Source organism: Orbicella faveolata, unplaced genomic scaffold (assembly GCF_042242905.1).
Source record: "Orbicella faveolata isolate gen_17 unplaced genomic scaffold, um_ofav_v1 contig_46, whole genome shotgun sequence".
In the NCBI taxonomy this organism is placed as follows: Eukaryota; Metazoa; Cnidaria; class Anthozoa; order Scleractinia; family Merulinidae; genus Orbicella; species Orbicella faveolata.
In genome coordinates, this window is record NW_028301576.1 from 6581628 (window position 1) to 6603321 (window position 21694).

Consider the following 21694-nt stretch of genomic DNA (forward strand, 5'->3'; position numbering starts at 1 on the left):
GGCTAGATTTAAATTCTACAAAGAAACTGAATTCTAGATATAGAAGCGCTAAATTAAAATACCGTAGTGCAGCACGTACTTTCCAGCGAACTTCGTCCACAGGAATTTTTACGGTCAAATTTAAAATGTTGGTTGTGTCGATGGTTAGATCTTCGTGCGATTGCGTCAGCTTATTCATTGTCAGAGAAAAGTTTTTCTTCCAAAGATATTTTCCAAAGACGTGAAAAAGAGGTAAGAAAACTGAGTATGCGTCATAATTTGCGTGCGCATAAATTTCATCATTATTAAAGTTGAATTATGACGCAACCGTAATTACTTAGCTGGACCAAAAGTACGTTTTACGACGCTTCACCGCGGTGTTCTTGTCTGTGAGATCTTCGACAGTTAGAAGCCAATTTCGATTTATTAAATGTCTTACTTAGTTCCGAGGCTTAGGGGAATAAAACAAAAGAGACCGCCTCGGGTCTAAGGGATGAATAATTAACTTCTTTTTTTATTATTCCGTTAAGCCTCGCGGAGCCAAGTTAGAATTTTAATATATCAAAATTGGCCTATTAACTACAAACATAGCATATTCGGATCACAATTCCTTTCAGGTGCGTGTTTTTCCCCCAAGTTGCTCATTTTCCACAATTCAAAGCACACAATCTTAACGTGGGATGCATTTCTTTTGTTCAAAGCATATTTCTCGTGGCTGTAATGAATTTTAATGTGGGTATATATAAAGAAGTGTAGAATGACACACCCATTTTAGCGTCGGTCGCCGTTGCATTGAAGGCAAGGGCGAAGACGTCTTAGTCGCTTTGCTCCCTTCAGGCAAGTCCATATTTTCTTTATTTATCGCCGTTGAATTGAAGGCAAGGGCTAAGACATCTTAGTCGATTTGCTTCCTTCAGGTAAGTCCACATTTTCTCTAGCTAGTAACGTGTCCTAGCTGTTTCCCTCGTCTTTCAATTTGATCAGTTAATGGCATAATAAAACTTTCCTCAATGCTGTGAAAGCTTCGAGGTGCATGTGTTTTCCTTGACACCGAAGACTGTATTTAAGCGAAGTTGAAAATCGAATAGCAAACATTTCTCTTGTGAGTAACGGAATGATTATTTTTAATAAAATGTTTGTTTACAGCTTGATAATCTGCTTGGTTTGCCGTTTGACTTTGTCATTCGCAATTTGTTTCGTCACCTCGAAGCGCTACCATATACACTCTTTTTAACTGTTATAAAAACAGAAAATTCCAATCGTCATTGCCTTTGCTCTGATACGCAAAGAACAGTTATGTAGTTATATCAAAACCTATAAATAATCTTCAGTTCGTTCCCACTGCAGTGCACCACTTTGTTGGTAGTCGTTTAAAAGTGTTATTCCACATTTTGAGGGAGTTCTGTTGAGTGCAAGGCCGATAGACGTCCGTTAACTGATACTAATACTCAATCAAGTCAGTTTTGCTTGAGTTAACACGCGAAAAACTTAACCATGAGTTTCCTGTTTTTTCACAAGAATTGACCAGAGGCAGCAAAGTTGTATCTAAAGGAATTGAATTGGAGTGACAGGCCTCATTCACCAATTCAAATGAAGTGTAGCACGACCAGCTATGGACTCCTGGCAAGTTTCATGTTGACGACAACTCCGTTGAAGTTCAGATAAGTGAATCACAGTTGTCGCTAGCTTTCATGTAATATAATGAATTTGGACGTATTTTTGCTTAAAATTAACCCACAGACAAAAGTGACACGTATTATTTATTTCGTACTATTAAATGAAAACATTTTTCATTTATGTTGCAAATACAGGAAATCGAGTACCGAGTCTAAGATCTTACGATTTGGTGGCACTAAAGTTTTACTGTTTTTTTGTTGTTTTTTTTTACATAATCCATTCGTAGAATGCTTCAGTTTATCGTCCTGCGATCGTGTTTTTCTGTTTAAAAAAAGACTTTTGAAATCCTTAGCAAGAATCTAAGAACTTCTAACTTATTGACTACACTGCCAAAGCTAACTGACGAGCCTATAGGCGTAGTTCAATGAGGAAAACGAGCAAAAAATACCAAAATTCTCAGCGCAAGAAAGGATTTGCAAGTTCGTTAGGCTAGTTATATTGTTATTTGTTCGCCAACATGAGAGCAATTGGCTTTTGAAACAAAGAGCTGTTTGGTTGTATAAAAATTGAATTCAAAACAATTGACGTCAATGTCTGCAAGCAGTGAATATTGCTCTTTATCTCTGATCCGTTGACAGAAAAACGTATTGCCAGAATGTTGTCATGGAAATCAAACGCAGATGAATCCGATGGATTGACCACACACTTCCCAAGGTTGCCTAGAGATGGACACCAACTGGCAACAGCAAACCTGGTTGGCCAAAAACCACCTGGCGCCTGCCATGAGCTCAATGAGGAACAACATATCGTACAAAATAGAGATGTAGATGGATTGTGGCTGCCTCGTGTCCCACACAGAACGAAGAGGATTAATTAAAAAAGTAAGTAAATCTCGTCATCAACCTTACAGCAAGTCTTTCATCGTAAATGGCGGCTGTCCTTCATTATCAACTCATTCTTACGCTACCAAGTTGAATAGAAATACATGAAAGTTGAAGAGTTGTTCCAAATCGATTGTTTTAATTTGTGACGGCCATTTATTATGGTTCAACTTTCTGACCACAACATGCGAACAAGTTTTTGGGGTGAGCAAGTTATCTGTCCATAAGATAATCATAAGTGAACCTAGGTGATTAAATAACTAAAGTTGCTGCCGTTTGCTCTGCTATCTCCAGGATGACCAAAGATGTGTTAAAGGACAGTTCACGAGTTTCTGAATTTATTCATCAACCTTAATTAATTGAATTTCGTCAACGTTAACTGAATGTTGGATGGCAGTGTGCAGAGCTTCACTTCTGGCGTACGATCGATGACTATTGGAAAAACATCTTAGCTCAGATAAGTAGATAATGGTTTTCCTATCTTTACACTCCAAGAGTGTTAAAAATCGTGATTCTGATTGTAAAATTGATAGATTTTCAAGTTTCGTACCATTGCTGCGTATAAGCGTACGGTTGTCTTGTTGTCCAGAAAATGCCATAATTTATATCAGTACAATACACGTGCACTGTATTATGTTCGATAATAATTATTATAATGAGACTACCGTTTCTTTGGAAGGACTTTGGGTCGAACTTTTGTTGGCTCAGATCATTTTCGCGTGGGGGGTGGAGTTATTATGTGAAGGAACTTCTTGCACTTTTTATTTCACGTTCTTGGAATTAAGCGTCTGAAAACGTTTAGGTGAAGAGGAGAATACCACGACGTAAATAATCATAACAAAGATTCTTTAATAATCATTAAATCCAATTTTAATAGCTAGCTTATATTATAACCAAGTTAGAAAGTATTATCCTTGATTCTTGGAAGCGCGAACAATACAACCCATCTTGGATTCCATGGGAATTCTACTTCATTTTTGAAGAAAATGCTAAAATTCAAAAACACATCAAAACACTACTGTTTTCTGAAAATTTACATAGTTCTCAACTGTATCTAACACTGCTGTAAATTTATTAGTTGACAAGGTAGTGTTGATTAAATATTCTTTTTTCTCTGTCTCTCTCGCTCCAGGCGGCTGATATATCACTGTTGACAGAAAGGGTAGCGATCTTGGATCGCAATGTACTGTTGGACTCTGGCACAAGTTGACTATTGGAAACATCAAATCTCAGATAAGTACATTATTTCTACTCTCGTTAACTTTTAACAGTTTCAGTGTAAGAATTATGAAAATCTCAGAAACTGATTAACTAGAAGATATTGTCTTGATGAAGAACCAAATTCTTAGAATTAATATTAACAACAATATGAGAAAATCAGTAACAAGAACACACATTTTGAGCATGGGATGTACTTAAGAGTTACCACTTTGAAAAACTAAATTCTCAGAGTTAGCATTTAAAACAATGAGAAAACCAGTAATGAGAATATACATTTTGAGCATGGGATGTGTTAAAAGTTACCACTCAGTTCGTTATGCTGAAGGTCAACCTGAAACTATCGAATATTATTTCTCGTAATTCTTGTTTTTTTTCAAGGCATTGATGAAGACCATAACCGAAAGTTGCGGAAATTTAGATAACAGAAAAAAGTATTTTGCTAAAGTGAGAACAATGGTGGTTTCTTTTCGAGAAAAATTTAAATGAAGAGGAAGGGGTAGTAAGTAATTAATACATGGCCGCGGCTTATCAATAAAATCATCTCGTGAATGCTCACTAGTTTTCCATTAAGTCGAGATGAATGATACATCGAACTGTCGTTTTGTATGTATACATCCTTGCATTTGAGTAGTATTCTCGAGAATATAAAGTGAAGTATCTCAATTGAAAGTTTTTAATCTTCCAGTTCGTCACTTCTCATACATTGTGAACTTCATGTAAGAGTGCTGTTTGTACAGCCGTATAACTCTTGACGGTATCACAATGAGCCAAATTAAAAGTAAGATTGCTCTAAAAAGGACTTCTTCGGTTTTTGTTGTTGTTGTTGTTGTTGTTGTTGTTGCTGTTGTTTTTGTTTTTGTCGAGTAAAGAAGGATTTTAAATCTTGAAAAAAACCTGGAAAGGCACAGCTAGTCAGATGGCTGGACTACAATAGATCGTTTTCACTGTCGTGCAATAGAAAAAAAAAAAAACAAGAAAATTCGATCTTATTGAAGATAAATAAAGAAGACTTCTCTCCAAGTTTTAGGTCTATGCGCTATCCCAAACTTCAGTTATTTGCCTAAATGTTTTGCACAAATTTACAGAGCTCAGTATGGTGCCGCCATATTGGTGTACCTCCGTGGCTCGATGTATTGAATAATTTTTGAGCGACGCGGGTTTAAAAATTCAAAATTCAACAAAGAATGTAAAAGCTCATAAGGGCGTTTGCCATCCAGAAATTTGGCAGTTTTTGAAGGCCAATTTCTCCTCGAATATTTCAGCCAAAGAGCCAAAAGTTTCACCAATTACTAAGTTTCACAAGCTCTTTAAATTGTTGTAGTCAATTCGTGTCTAGCGTGACACCTTCTCCATGCAAAGTAGTATGTCAATGAGGAAAAATGTAAAAAATGACCTCAGCAATGATTCGCCAATATGGCAGCCGGAAAATAGTGTGGCAATCTGGATCTTCTTGGTTATCTAGGCCATTGATTGCCTATTCTGCACAAACCAACATATTAACACTTAACTGCTACTTTTATTTCACGAAGGTCTAAAAATCATGAGATAAGTATATATTTTTTGACAAACGCGATGTCCCGCACTGCCATAACTCTAAAATTCAAAATGCACTTGTTTCCAAACGAAGGACACCATTGTGCTGAAATGCTGTCAAGATGTATAATTTTCGCACCTCTTATGCCTGATGAGGATAGAAACTCTGGTGGCTCTTTACGTTTGGATTTAAAAGCTTGATGACGTCACGTGAAAACGTTCCACTGAATTGAGCATAGAATAATTAAAGTCGCCTTATTCAGATCTAATCATTAATTAGTTCTACAATAATAACTAAGACAAAATCCGAGAGGAAATCGAGCAATTTCAGTTTTTATTGGACAAAAACCTCCATCCAGAATAATTCTAAGTATCTTGCAGTCCTTTCTGCATTTTCTAAAAGGTTAAGATATAAATAGTGGCTTGAAATAACACCGAAAACCATTTCCCATGGAAATGTGGGAAAATAAGTTTCAAAGTTTAGAGAAATTGTGCAAACAAAGGTAGACTTTCATCATCAGTTTCATTTCACCAGTAATTTCAAGTATTTCATATGAACTTCAAAATCTGTTTCAGTCGACATTTGATGTTGTTAGAAATAATTTCCTTCGAGAAGATATTTAAAACAGTCGCACAGCCGTTTACAATACGATGTGAATAATCTCGGTACAAAGTTTTTTCCACTTGTTACTCAAACGTTTTGTAGATTCCTTCTTAATTACTCGGAGGAAGATTATTGAATGAACTTGGTGAGCCGTACCGTTACTGGAATTTTTTAACACAGGATTTGGCAATATGACTTCTAACAATACCAGAGTATACAAGCTTATTGAAGTGCCTTTGCAATTAATTCTCAACTTGTTTTTTTACTTGCATAATGTTTACATTTATGGAGCCCTGAGTAGTTTTTTTTTTTTTTCATCACGGCATGCTTATGAAGGCACGTAAGGATACTTTTTTGAATATTTTAACCGACCCACCCCTCCAAAAGAATGAAAAACGGCTAAAATATATAGGGACTTTCAGAATATATTTAGGTGATTTCAGAATATATTTACACATTGACCATTCAAAAACTGTACAATGTCTTCTTCGGGGGGTTAAATCTTACATGGACTCGTAGATAGATCAGAAAGAGAGAAAATTTTAAAAAAAAAGGGCTATGACTTAATTTAGGTCTACGGGTTAAATTTCGCGGAGAAAACGTTTTTTCGCAATTTGCGATGAGTTCTCTTTCATCAAATTTTCCCTCATCAAATGTTCGTGATACAATGTTAACAGAAAATTGAAGTTCATTTAAAAAGTTAACAAAGCAAAATTGTACTTATTAGTGTGTTTCATGTGAAAAAACGTTTTGAATGACATTCCGATGGGGAAAGGAGCATTGTTGACTGGCCGTATTATCTATTGGACGAAACTTTGTGCTAAAATATTCAGAAAATATAAATTTTAAAGAAGTCTCATGAATTATTATAACTGATCATAAAACGAAAATTAAAACTGTGTTAACACAACGATATTAAAGAAATGATAAAGGGTCAGCTAGACGTCGAACTGGAAATCCTTGAAAAAAACGCAGATTATGTAATTAATAAATGGAATTTCTGTCGTTCATCTAAATCGACTTAAAAGATCATACTTCTTGACTGGTTTTAAACTCCCTACTTTGTTTTCAATTTCATTGGAAACTGCCTGCGAAAACCTCTGTTTTTGATACATGAAAGAATGAATTTTGAGTTGTGGATAAGAAATGAAATAGCTAGCTTCAGCAACGACGATACCTACGCCAGGGACGACTCCTAGAAAGAAAAATGGTATTTCTAATCTCGTAACAATCTGCATATCTGCTCCGTCCGCCAATCAGTACTTAAAACTTGCTCAAACTAAATATGTAATGCCAGCGATCCATTCCAAAAAGAAATACAAAAAATTTGCCATCCCGACCTACGTTCTTCAAAATTCACAGAACCTGTTCATGTCACGTTACTGCTACAAAATGCACAAAGATTTAAAATGCACGCGCACAGCCATTGTTCTACTCAATAAACCTTTCGTTTGGTGACGTTTTCGTTGCTGTTTTATGTTTTTTTTTCTTCATTTGGGATTTTTTATTTCCACAATTACATCAATTACAATCCCTTTTTTAACAATTAATTTACAGAAGAACGAATAAAGTTTGGTTTACGTACAGAAGTTAACAATGACACCCCATTGAATTAATTAAGAAAAAAGATTTTGTCAATTTTTATCTTCATACTTATTTAACTTAACGATTTTCCTTAACAATAGCGTTGTCTACTATAATTATTACTTCAAACCTTCGCAGGTGTATTCCAGAAAAAAATTCGTATGCGCGCTGTTTTCAAGGAAACCCCCACAAACTATATATCAACAGAAAGGTTATAAAATGTAAAATTGGGTAAAATTATGATTTGTTTTGGATTTTGCTTTCCGAAGGCGGCAGAGGCCGTCAACTCCAAAATGACCGACTGACGCCCCAGCGAATTAATCGGGTATCAAATGCGATCGTTCATGCAAAATAACTGTGCAGTGTTTATCACAAAGCCTCAATCTCCAAAAACGTGTCAGCGTTTTCTTTTATTTCTATTGGTTATCTTTTTATAGATCTGTCAAGTTCGACTATCGAAAAATTCGCGTAACCTGTTGCGTTAAAGGCCGCCACGAGGAAACTATTTAAAATAAGGGAATTCGCCGACACACTTTTGTTCCATATCTATCAGTGAATGCTCTGACCGAATTTCATGGAAAACTGTCAAATCTGCATACCCTATTAATTCATTTAAAGAGAAGGGGTTCTCTCGAAAAACGAGTGCGAGTTTTCTACTTTTTAAGATTTAAAAACATATCTCGCCTTCACAGAGGGATGTGTCATCTTGAAAAGCCGCGAGCCAATGAAATAACAGAGCCCCTAGCGTTCACAGTATGCAAACTTGAGCTTTGCGGACTTTAAATTTCTTGACCTAAAAAATATCGACCAATGTAGCTCCGCGAAGGTTTGAAGTAACCTTAAAATTGCATCCTCAAAGATCTTCTATTATTCTTTAAACAAATTCGTTTTATTCGATTTGAAATATGTGTTTTTCAGTTTCATATTTAATTTTCTAAATTCTTATGAAGTGGCTCAAGGAAGGTAATGTTTCTCTACATCGACAAGTCCACAAGAAAGATTTTCCTAAAATTACTATATAATTAAATAGATCCATATTCCTCCTCAAAAGACCCAACAATAACATCGCAATATGTAAGCGAGAGGCTTCTGCAACTCTTGATTATGTTCAAAACCTTTTTCATTAACCTCATGCCAAAAAGAATATGAGAAAGAACAACCAAACAAAATATGGGATATTGTTTCCGTTTGCTGATTACAGATGCAGTTGGGACTAGAAACGTATCCTATTTTACACAGGCGATCATTAGTAAAGAGAACAGAATTCAACGCTTTGTACCGAAAGGAGCGTAGATACGGTTCATTAGCAGTCCTCACTGGCAGAAGAAATGCCTTTGAAACTTGCTTGTCATCAAGGCTAAATTCTTTCTTTAGTTTGACCCATTTACTTGGCTTTTCCAATTTTTGTTTTATAGGAAACCAATAGTCAGTCACATTAGCGCTTGCCTTTACTGTGCTACGCAATGTAAGAAGATTGGAAAAAAATAAGCAATGATTATCAACACAATATTTAGATTAATAAATTTCTACGTGACTGAGACTGCCCTTCCGTCCAAAAGTTTTCGTTGCCGTTACCGTCGTGGTTTGCTTGAGCTCCCTAATGTCCGGAAAGTTAGAACACACGGGTAACTGGGAGCGTAGGGCGGTGTTTCGTAAGACATTTCCGTAAAGTCAAATTTATAATCATATCACCTTTGTGGGATAACTTTGTGGGATGATTTGTTTCTCCGCCTCTTTTAGCGTAATTCCGAGAGTAGTTAACGCAATTTTCCTGTGTTTTTTTTTCCTTTGGTGACATCAGACAGTAAGTGTTTCTGATTTTCGCGAGTGTATAATTTCCAGCTAGAACTGATACGAAAAGTAAGTGTTCCATGAGTGGTGAATTCAATGTTTGGGCGTTAACAGGGTCTGAAGACAGATGTCAGCGAGGCATCAATTCTAAACCAAAGCCGGTTGTTCACTACATCACATGACTAAAAAATAAATGTATTATGGTTATGTTTGACAAAGGGAAATTGTGACAGGCGAGAGAGTTTACAAAACTGTTCGGCTACGTATATACCAGCCCAAAGGGCAATAAATAGACGGCTTTCTTGCCAATTTCGAATTAAAAACTGACTCTTCGTACATCACTTGCACAAAAAAGTGACTTGACTCAGCTCGAAAGCTCATTTCAAGAGCACCGCTTTAAAAATTGCAAATGAGCCAACGGATAATAAAGTTATAAAATTGACAGTGGATCAGCAATTAAATCTCTTGACTGAATTAAGACATTGCCAAAGAGTCAGGTGATGAGAATAAATAATACATCCACTATGAGATATTGTCTTGATGTCAAAATTTACAATATTTATTGCCAAATTTTCATCTTTCGCATATAAAAATATACGAGAAAGAATGTAGCAACTAAGTATTGAATGTTTCATACTTTTAAGAGGAAAAAATATTAAACGTAAGATTTATTTTGTCAAATCACTCGGATTGTGGGCTGAAATAGCGCCACAAAACACCAGCAACAGATTGTTTTCAGTCGTGACTAAAGCTGACTCTATGCATTCTTAAAGAAGAGGGTGGGTAGAAGAAATGTACAATTTGCAAGCTCTTTGCGGCGTTCTTATTGGAAAAGGTCAAAGAAAAGAATTGGATTCACGTGTTTGAAAACTTTGCTTAAGTTCAATCTTGACACCAAAATTGCAGTACATGTTCAAGAAGGGAAATCGATGCCCCCAAAATAACCATTACGTTTGATTTAGGAATTCTGGCTTTATAAATTACCCACAGACAAATTGTAAGAACTGTTCTTGTGGCATATTGTGTAGATTTCATCTCGATACAGTCCCTTTTTTAGAGCATTAAATGAAGCGGCTGCAATTTGTGGCAGCTCGACTTAGCATTTTTTATTAAAAAAAAACTAAATGACGACTAAGAAGTTCAACGACAAAAATAGGAAAAAAATTCCAAAGTAATAACAGGAGTGCGAATTTAATTCCTTGCATGGTACAGTCACATGAAAAATGATAAGGAAAAACAGTACTTTTGTTTTAAGCGTCCTGTACAAAAAAGGTTGTGATGTTCTTAACTGGTGATTTATGGAAGAAAAAGTGAGAAACTTGTTGAACTGTAATTTAGAGGTGGATTGTTTATAAATTCAAGAGAAAGATATCTTTACGATTTCGGAGCAAACGAAGATGTGATTTTCCAGCTTTCGCTCCGCTCCAGTTTTCAGGTATTGTTCCTAGAAAGCAATAACAAATTCAAGTAAAAAAGTCGTTCATCACTGAAACGTGTTATGTCGATTATAGAAATGAACTCTATTATTTCCAAGAAATAGTGATCGACAGCTCATTTCTCCTTTCTGCAGATGATGAGAATTTCAATTAATAATTTCAGTTAATTACAATAATATTAATTTCAACAAGATGATGAGAAAAAAGGAAGTCATCAACTTTGGATCATTGTCTTGATGGAACAGTGAATAGGCCATTTTCGAGTTTACCTTGTCCTTCTGTTTGAAAACGAGTTCTCGTGCAAAACCACTCTTGCGGTGGAAGGCAAATTTCACTCTCCTTATTTCTTTCTGTACAATGACATTAAAAAATAAGATGTTCAATACGCAGACACGTGAGTTAAGTTATAATTATCCATTTCCAGCGTTCAATAGTGCTGCCCACTTTGTTGCAAAAGTAAACAAGAAGTAAAGTTATATTATTCCATAATGAGGATTAGTTTTCGATTTTCCATTATTTTATTGTAACCAGAAATAATTTGGCAACACTCTGTTAAAAATGCTGCGGAATAGCTTAAGGTATTTTAAAATTATTCAGTACCTTTAAGATTCCTGGAAAGAATATAGCCTAGAATAATAAAATATTTCTGTTTGTCGTGAATGGATATTAAATTTTCCAGTTAGTACCGATAAAAAGTGGTAACTCCATACATGTTTGGAGCGTTTCTAGCTACGGTCTTAAGAGAGGTGTCGGCGAGACATCAAATTCCCCAACAAACCCGTTCTCTATATAAAAGGACTTACTATACACGACAAGTTCAGTGATAAAATAAACGCACTCTGTTTAATATGTCTGACAGTGGGAAACTGACAAGCGAGATAGTTTGCAAATCTGATTTTGCCATCAGTCTCCAAAACGAAATAGAGCTTTTTGTCTACCAATTTTGAGTTTAAAATATGTTTCTTCACACTTCAGTTACACAAATAAACAGTAATTTGAGGTTCACTTAAAGAATGGCTTGATTTAGCTCGAAAGATCATTTCATGGGCACTTTATAGAATAGTAAATGAGTCAAGTTGAATGCTTTGTCTTACGGATAAAAAAGGTTTAAAATTGACAGGGGAAAAGCAATGTGCTCGTCACGTAGAAAATAGCGGCAAGGTAGAACTGAATGAACTTTTCAATTCTCAAGAACTAGAAATCAACAAACAATTTCTCCTAGCTGTCTTAAAACATTCTCAAAAAGTCAAGTGATGAGAATAAAGAAATAAAGAAACTGTATAGGATGTTGTCTTGATATCAAATCTGACAACATTGCCGAATTTTCTAGTATAAGTTTAGTCAGTGTATCCATGGATACCATGTGTGTTCCTTGCTGTTTTGAAGGTAGCTGAAGTAGATCTACAGTTCTTATTCATTTTAGCATAACACGTTGTTAACTTGACTTTCTATAGAATGATAATAGAATCCTGGTTAACGGATTTTGTGATAAAGTAGCACCCAAATATTGATGGCAACCTATCAAACCTAAACGATACGAATAGCTTGTGTATATGAAAAGAAATTAAAGAAAGAAAAAACTTGACATAGAGATTTGAAATTTTTGCGCTCATTCTTGTTAACCCAGTACAGTTGGTAAATTAGCATATAACGTCTCAGTGCACGTATTTTCAATTGTCTAGATAGCACTTACACTTGCCTTCTAACTGATCAATAATGATAATTCTTGTCAACAGGATCACAGAGATTAGACGGAACCGTTAAGAAAATGGGCTGCAGCACTGATCAATATTAAATTCAACCACCTTAAAATAAAATGTTAAAAAAGGAGGTGAGCAAGTCTTCGAAAAGAGTTATGTGACTTTTTGGAAAAACATTACTAAATTTTTGAAAACTATTTAAGCAATAAACAAGACTTGCAAGGTAGCTTTCATCAGCATTTTCTTCTTTAAAACAATGTGAATCAAAGTACAGTACTTAATTGAAATTTCGCAAAGCCTTTCCTTATGTTAAGAAGGTGTAAGGGCCAATTAAAGGACACAAAAAAGAGCTCTTAAAACCTTCTACAACATTAGATCATTAAATAACGAAAAAAGGATATCTAAACAAGCCGCAAACTAAGTTTGCGGCCAAATCTTGTGTCCTTGTCCATTACTTAAAAACTTCAACAAAGTGTGTTAATAAATAAAGATCTTAACCCCCCACCCCCACCCCCCCAAATGATCTCAGCAGGTCAATCCAACAAATCACAACATTGTTCTGCGCAACATGTTGCGCGCGCTTGGCCACCCTCTTGAGACCTCTTCAGATATATTACGAACTGATGGCTCATACTTGACAAAAACACCAAACACGTCGCAACAGGGTGGCCAAACGCACACAACATGTTCGGAGGAGGTAGCAGGGAGCAAGATGACTCTTTTTCCCTCCTTGCTCCTCCCCAGAGGAGGTAGCAGGGAGCAAGATGACTCTTTTTCCCTCCTTGCTCCTCCCCAGAGGAGGTAGCAGGGAGCAAGATGACTCTTTTTCCCTCCTTGCTCCTCCCCAGAGGAGGTAGCAGGGAGCAAGATGACTCTTTTTCCCTCCTTGCTCCTCCCCAGAGGAGGTAGCAGGGAGCAAGATGACTCTTCCCATCGTTAATTTATTCATATATTCAATTTAGGTGATGACTCTAGAAATCGTAAAAAACAAGGTGGAAATGCTTTTATTAATAACAGTGATTATCCTTTACCTTGCTTGGAAGGAGAATTACTTTGCATTTAAATTTAGTTGAATCCGAGATACACTTTCTCTTCCCAAAGCGGAGCGCAATGCCTTTAGAAAATCGTCAGTGAGAGATACCCCTACACGATATTTTGGGCACATTGGTTTATCTTTTGGCCAAAATTCCCCACTATCTTACCGGGGAATACTGTTTGAAGAGCATAATTTCTGTTCCTCAAACCTCCACTCCACTGAATGAAACAATCGTGCGTGAGGAAGAAATTTTTTCTATAATCCTCTACTTTCCTAGGAAGGAGATTTGGAGGGAAGGTTATGTCTTAACCATAATCTCTTAATCTTTTCTTTAAAAGTCAAAAGTGGTTACATTTTCAGTAAAACTTCCTCCCAAAGTAATTTTCTTTAAGATGGTCAAGGTTTCGGAAATGGCTGAAAGACTAGACTGCTTATTTATGCCCATAGTGTCGACACAGTGTAGTTTAGTCTTACCGCTACTTCTTAACCTCTAACCCTCTCAGAGAAAAGTACTTTGGGAGGAAGTCTACCTCATACTACCACCCCTTTTTGAACTTTAAAGGACGAGTGGAGGATTATGGATGAGAGTTAAACTTCCTCTCCGAATATTCTCTCTAGGAAAGTAAAGGATTATGGACGAGGTTTAATCCTCCTTCGCGATTGTTTCAATCAGGGGAGCGGGGGTTTTGGGGGACAGGAATTAGGACTCTTCGAACAATCTTTCCCTGTAAGATGGTGGGGGATTTTTGGCCGAAAATAAACTACTGTGCACAATGGCTTGTGTAGGGGTATCTCACGATTTTTTTTTATCTGACGATTTTTTTCTGGCATTGCCCTCTGCTTTGGGAATGAGTAATGTTCATTGGATAAAACTGAATTTAAACGCAAAGTAAAGGACAACGACACATGTTTAACCGCACTCACCTTTCTGGTTCTGCGGCATATTTTTTTCTACAGTTATTTTCTAAATAATATTTTATCACAGGAAGGTGTAAGAGCTTATTGGAGTCTAGTCTTTAATTTGCTTTTTGCACCTTCCTTACATCAGCTAAGTTTACTTTCGTTATTTGCGAAAATCTCTATCTTTTTATTCTTCCCTCATACAGACTTAATATTATATATATTCACGTCAGCTTCATTTGTTATTCAACTATTCCATCGTAACTTACTCTGAGGATCAACAGATTTACGATAAACGGAGTACAGGTGCTTTTCTTAAAGTTTATTTCCAAGCTCAAAGAGAATTTATTTGAAAGTGTTTCTGCATTTGTCTTTTAGCCAGTTGTTCGCTGTGGTGTATCATTGTTCACTTTCTTTACTATTCCTCAGGCTACCTGTTGATCGAATCAAATATTAACAGTTCATCAGAATGTGTCACGCAGAATCAACATGTATTATTATGCGATGAACTGTCGGAGTGAGGGTGCTGCTGCGATACTCTCCTACTTGTTCTATATTTTCTTTCCAAATAAAACTTACGGTACTTACATACATAATGAAATGTTCACAAGGTAACGCTAGCTTTTGGCTTCAGAAAAAAATAAACAAGTACTAAGCAAAATGAACTAGTCGTTTAAGTATAGAACTCTTACTAAATGATTGCCAATTAAATCTCTACACTTTAAAACGTCACCATAGTGTTATCGAGCGCAGAAGGAACTCTCTTTTGAGTCCATCTTTCAGCTTTGTCCGAACGATTATCAGTTTTTTTTTTCTAAAATTGCGAGTGCTGTGACGGCAAATGGCCTTGTTTCACTGAGCCTTCTGGAGAATTTGATTATCCGTTCAATATTTCTAAATCCTCTTCCGAAACTTCGGTGAGACGAGAAAAAATGTCCCTGTTTTGCAGACAATCTTCAACCACTGAATAGTAATGGTGATCGTACAAGATATACCCTCGCCAATCAGAATGCAGTATTGCATTAGTATAATCCGGTAGACTTGTACTAATGATAAACAGATTACTGTACCGTTGTCAAGCACAATAACTGTTGGTTATTAATTCTTACATAATGATCAAGAGTGATCACAATAAAACGTTTTCATGAAATCATTATGAAGAATGATTGACTTTGTGAATTCTTTTGTTAGAAAACATTTCTGGACCTAGAAATGTTAAAGTTAAAATTGTAAATTTCATTTTCAAAGTTAAAACTTTAACTTTGCAGCAACTATTTACTTCTGCTGGCATGTTGACACGACCTTGTTTCCTTACTTATGATCAACAACACGCTCTGCCTCGATCTGAACCAGAAGGGAAGAAATGACTTGCATTTAATGTCTTTTTTCAGGTTTTCTGAACTGCACTTAACAAATCTTAAGAAAGAAACTGACATATTCATTTTCACTTGTCTTATTCGCATCCTTGGATGAGCCGTGGCCCAATATTTCTCTGCAAACTGAAGTCGAGTGATACAAAACTTAAACCCTTCTCCGCTGTGTTAATACTTGGTTGGATTATCGCTTACAGAAAACAGCACCTCTTGTCAAAGATGGTTTTTTATGTTTTTGGTATCCTTAAAGGGACACAGTCGGCTTTGGGACCGCGCTGACCTGGACACTAGTTTTCTCACTTTGAAAAAGTGTATCATATTTGGTTAAAAAACAGTATGGATCGTGTCTCTGTGATATGCAAATTAACTATCAAATCAAATGGTATCTAATGCGCATGTGCTCCAGCTGACTGTGTCCCTTTAACTTTTAATTGAGTACCACTGATTCATGCTTCCAAAGTATTGATATTATTGATCAAAGAACGTAAAACCGAAAAATCAAAAACAAAGCCTCTGCAATCTTTTCAAGGCACTGGACGTTTTTGTTAAGCTTTTCGAAATATATGAATTGATTATGTCGTTCTGAAACCTTTTTATCAGCCTAGCGTCTTTGTCAGTAGTCCGACATCACCAAGTCCAATTACATCCTTTACAGGGACAGGATCCGGTACTTCTTTTTTTATTAGGTTACGTCGGTCCTTGCAAATTGACCTTGTGTTCTCACTGCTTGCCAAAGCGTCGCTTATTCAACTATCAGAAACCATAGTACACTCGCCTGCCAAGGAGTTGAAAAACAAATATTGCTTCGGAAACAACATCAAAACTCGATCTGCTATTACCGACCAGCTAAGAAATAGACTTACAAATGCGGGGTGAAAATACAGCCTTTATCAGCAATGATGTGAAATGATTTCCTGCTGCAAATTATTAACGACCTGTTAACATGTCCACGACTAAATTTCCTCACGGTTACGTGTTTGATTCTCGGTTCCAGTTTCTTATAGGTCATCGATACAATTTCAAGCATATCCTTAAGACAGTTGCATTTGTTCAAATCATCGTTAATAGAGGGAATGGTTAAGGATCCCACCAAACATCAAAAAAGCAAACAAACAGGCTAAGAGTTATGTTGGAAGGTCTTTGACCCTGTACATCTTTTTGTTTTATGCTCCTAGACTGTGCATGAATTACGTAATCGCAATGTTTCTATTGGTTAGTTGTATGAGCAAACATAACCACTTTTTGGATTCTTCCAGATTTTGTGCACGGTCAACCTCCCCCCCCCCCCCTCCCCCGCCCCAAACAGCCAACAAAAACATACAACAAAGAAATTTGCCATGATTCATAACCATTTCCCTTTATTAACCATGTTCAAATGTATTGTGTTTAAGTACTTTCTTATCTCACTTTAATTATTGCCAATGCGTCTCGAAACAGTATTTAGGTCAATGCTCTTTCCAGTATCTTGATAAAGTGAAAACAATGGAAACTGACGCAGGTCAATATAAATAACTAAACTTGGTAACTCCTTGTTTAAACAATCAGGGAACGTTTTGTTGTGTCAATTAGTTCACTGCTTTTCTTGACGTTCCTGTGGCAAACAAGCACACTCAAAGGTGTTTTATGAATTTTGGTGTACCTTTCTAAGCTCAAGTTTATGTTTTAGAGATTGTTTTGGTTTTTACAAAGTCTTATTTAAAAAAAAAAATTGAATCACCATATTTTTTAGTATTTTCAAACTTTTTGACATATTTGCAAAATTTTGAAATCCAAGATGGAGGTCTTTTTCAAAAGCACGATATCATTTTTACCTGACAAGTTATTGCACGAAAATTAACATTCCTAGATGATTAATCACCACATACTGCATATATCTTTTATTACTATACAGCATTTATAATTTGATGAGCATGGAAAGAGACACTCAGTTAACCTTCACCCTTTGCATGTTCTAAAATTTGTTTCATTTTAAGAACTCCATATAAAAGATGAAAAGGATAGACGAATATGATTAATATTCAAAAGGTTTGTTCAAAAGTTCCAAAGCAAAAATTAAACCTTAATGATAATTATGTCTTGAAACCTTTCCTCAGCAATACTGATTGTAAATACTTCTTGTGAAATCACGGTTCCTGCACTGAGACTAGTTTCTAACTTATGATAATAACGTTTTTCAATGCAATAACTTTGAACTAATCTTCCCTATGTCGAATCGATGTGAAAATTATACACTGAGTTGCTAAAATGAGTTTAGATCAGGAGTCATAATCGGGGACGACGGAGACCGTAAGCACGCGCCATTTCTAGTATTGGAGCTGTCCCTATGATATGGGACAATTTTTCTATTTTTAGAACAAATTGCGCCATCGTGTAAGGAAAGCGCGTATACATGCTGCGAGGATTTTTGCGGTTGTAGCGCGGGGAAAACGGCATCCGAAATTACCGATATGTTTTATGCTTTTGGCCCACAACTCAATACGTTTATGTCTGTTGGAATTTTGTTTAATTATTTTCGTCGTAAGCTGCTCCAATTCGACTGAAGTAAGACAATGTCGAATTTAGGTATGTCCCGTTTTATATCACTCAGACCAAGTTGCGTACCGCTGCTTCTTTTACAAGAGTTCCACTTTACTCCACTGTAAATTTCAGATACGCTGAAGATTAACAGCTTTTCCGTAACACAGCAAAAAAACTAGTTGGAAAAATTTGGATATTGCAGCGTTTTAGGACTTCAAAGTTTCCCTCCTCTTGCCACACGCTTGCGGGGATTTCGCCAGAGTCTATCACAACCGAAAAGTAGTAAAAAATTGCAAGTTTGCATTTCGCCTGAATTGTAAGCAACACTTGATATTTCATCAAGGCCCAATAAGTTTACGTCTGTAGATACGGCGAGGCTTTGTGTAAAAATTCAACAAATTGTCTGTTGTCGATGAATAAGAGCGCCCGCCGATGCGTGTTTTGTACAGTCAGTAAACATGACAAATTGGACTTCCGCAATAATATCTCTAGTTTTTAAATATGTTCAAGGTTGATAAATGTTTGAGAACATATTAAACTGCTTAGCTGAAAATATATGAACACAGCAGGAATAATCAGCAAAATTACGATGACGCTTTCTTTAATCAACTCGAATAACGATTTCGATTTTGTTGGCTGAGTTATCAAAACTCCTTGTCTATTTTATTTTCGCAGCTGTGTAAAATTTCACTACGTTGAAGAAACACACACGATAGTAGCCTTTTGGCGTTGGTGAAAATTGTTGCAGAATCTCAGCACAAAAGATAACGAAAGAAATCTTTGTCAAGATTTGTTGCCCATTAGCTACAACACCGACTCGGACTTTAAAGTGCACGCCCTGGAGCTACTTGTACGTGTCGGACTTTCCTTCCAAAAATTTTTGCAAACTTGCCAAACGACCAGAAATAATAAGAAACTATCAAAAACAGGTTTTGGTTATGATTAAGCACTGTTTGAGAAATTCACAAATTACCTCGATACCAGAGTAGAGAGATTTCTTACATAAACTTTATTCTTTAGACAACATCCACGCGAGAACCCACGACATGTGCGTGGATCCGCGCGGATGTATGTCGTCAAGGTGGCGCAATTTGTTCTAAAAATAGCAAACGTGCTCCCTATCATTAGGTGCGCGCAGATCCCGAGACTTACGGTCTCTGTCCCCGGTTATGGCTCCTGCTTAGATTAAAGATTGTTTATTTATTACGGAAAACGACATTCCAAGGAAGCGGGAGACTGCGCGTGTAGCAATTAACATACTATGTAAATTCAAAGCTTTCTACAGTTTTCGATTCTATTTTATCTATTTCCATTTCATTACTACATTTCATATGTGTAAACAGTAGTTTTGACACCTTTTGACCTGTGTACTTGTTTTATTTATCTATTTTTCTCTGGGTCCATTTTTTTCTTTTTGCTGTTTGTTTCAAAATGTATCGACCATTACTTCAATTTATCATTTCAGCTACCCTGCGAGACTAGCGTCACATTGCTTGAATACTGACACAAAAACTTTATTCACATGCAACAAACTGTTGTTTTCTTGAGAAAAAGAAAATACTCAAACTACACTTTGAAATCTATGTCGGTGAAACATCGCTACATCGAAAACATGACATTTCTCTCAAGGCTTGAGCCCACTTGTGCCCGGACACATGCAAGTACGTATCGAAACCAAACAACGCTCGTAAATATTTTTAGCCACCTGAAAAATTAATTCTGTTTTATCTGTTCTAAACGTTAATTTTCCATATTAAATGGTGTAGCAAGACAGTAATTTGCCCTAGGCGATGATATTTTTTCATTCACCTCCATGTTTAACACTGTACTTATATCAGTTACACAGACGAAGAAGTAGGGCATGTTTATATAGATTTTGGTCAAGCTCCGAACATTGATGACCAAAAAATGATCGTGTTTGCCAAAGCGCAATTAGAATTGTCATGCCGATAAAGTCATGAGCTCTATTAGTCGTTATAAATTAAGTTGCTGTTTGTTCTTGAATGCCTGGCAATACTATTTTAAAACAAATTTGATTTTGAGCAATTCGCTCTCTAAATGAATCACCTTTAAAGTTCATTTGCGGCCTCGTATAAGGAAAGCATTGTTCGCACTGCAAATTATCCTTGTACTATTAAACTGGAATTGTTCTCGTAAATTGTCGTACATGGTTCTCTGTCTGCAACATAAGAGGATCACTTCCTCAAACAGTCTTCGTTCGCAAAGCCAAGCCGAGAGTAAGCTGAAATGCCACTTTAGAATCTTTGTTTTTCACAATGTTTATATCAAAATAAATTTGCAACAATTACTAGTACCACCACCACGTTTTTATTCTGTTAAATTTGAATTCAAAATGTCAGGAAAAAGCACTTCAATTTTACATTGCGGAGAATATTGTTCCGTTTCAAGTTGTCCTTTAAAATAATAAATTGCGATGTTCAACCTTTCACTTCAGTCTCGTACTCAAAATATTAATTTTCCCAATTGATTGTCATACATTTCTTTTGTTCTTAGTTTATGAATTTGGTAACATTGCCTTTGTAACATACTTGACAACGCAACGAGGTACGATGAGGTTATATTTTGATCACTCTTGGACTGAATCCGTTAATGATAAACGACTAGAGAAACAAGAAAACGACTTATCTGAAGTAAGATATTTACAGGCCAGGGTCCAAGAGCCAGTACACTGCAATCCAAAATGACTACATATTTCTTTGAAATTGCATTTAACCTAGAAAGAAAGGAAACATCAGCAAAATAGCTGGTTAATATTGATTGTATCACTTAACACTTACTGTTTTCACAATGTTCTTACGAAAGTTCTAATTATTAACACCAGCATGTTGTTTTATTCTGTTAACTTTGATTCCATTATGTCATTGGACAAGTCTCCAATCTTCAAGTAAAATTCTTCTCACTAGTTACAATATATCCTGATTGCAATATTTTCTCTCCAACTGAGATACTTATAACAAGGGTCAGGAAGGCATTTATATGGTTACCCTTTGGACTGAAACCGTTCAATGGTAAACAGAGAAGAAAACGACTTACCTGAAAAAAGGTGTTTTCAATGGCTGTCAGCTTGAACCAGGCTTCGAAAGCTTACACACTTTGATCCAGCATGGCTACACTTTCCATTGAAACGATGTTTGCATTCAACCTGGTGATAAGACGAGCAAAAGACAACAAGTTAAATTACTTTTCAACGATTATCGGAACTCCAGTTGTGTTAATTTCGAATATTTGCCCCTAAATACACATTTACAGTGCTTTTCTAAAGCATTACTTTGTTGAAATTGATGAACAAATCTCTCGCAATCGTGTTACTTTTAAGAATTCGTTCGGACATCAGAACAATTCCTCGTTGCCCAACCGGTATCTAAGAGTTTATGGGTTCGAATCCCGTCACGAACTGAGATGTTCAATTCTTTGTCCCACGCTCACCACAGGATCAAAATTTAATCTTTCACTACTTCCGATTAGATTTCTCTACAGGATACTTGGAATGACACAGTTATT

At 36.2% G+C, this 21694-nt stretch overlaps 1 long non-coding RNA gene across 1 annotated transcript; it reads right to left on the bottom strand.

The window, feature by feature from the left end:
• Window positions 1–14589: 14589 nt before the first annotated feature.
• On the bottom strand, window positions 14590–21338 carry LOC149098157 (uncharacterized). The gene is made up of 3 exons (XR_016203806.1): window positions 21227–21338; window positions 20837–20906; window positions 14590–14716 (listed from the first exon to the last, which is right to left on the bottom strand). It is a non-coding gene; the product is annotated as an uncharacterized LOC149098157 (long non-coding RNA).
• Window positions 21339–21694: the final 356 nt, after the last annotated feature.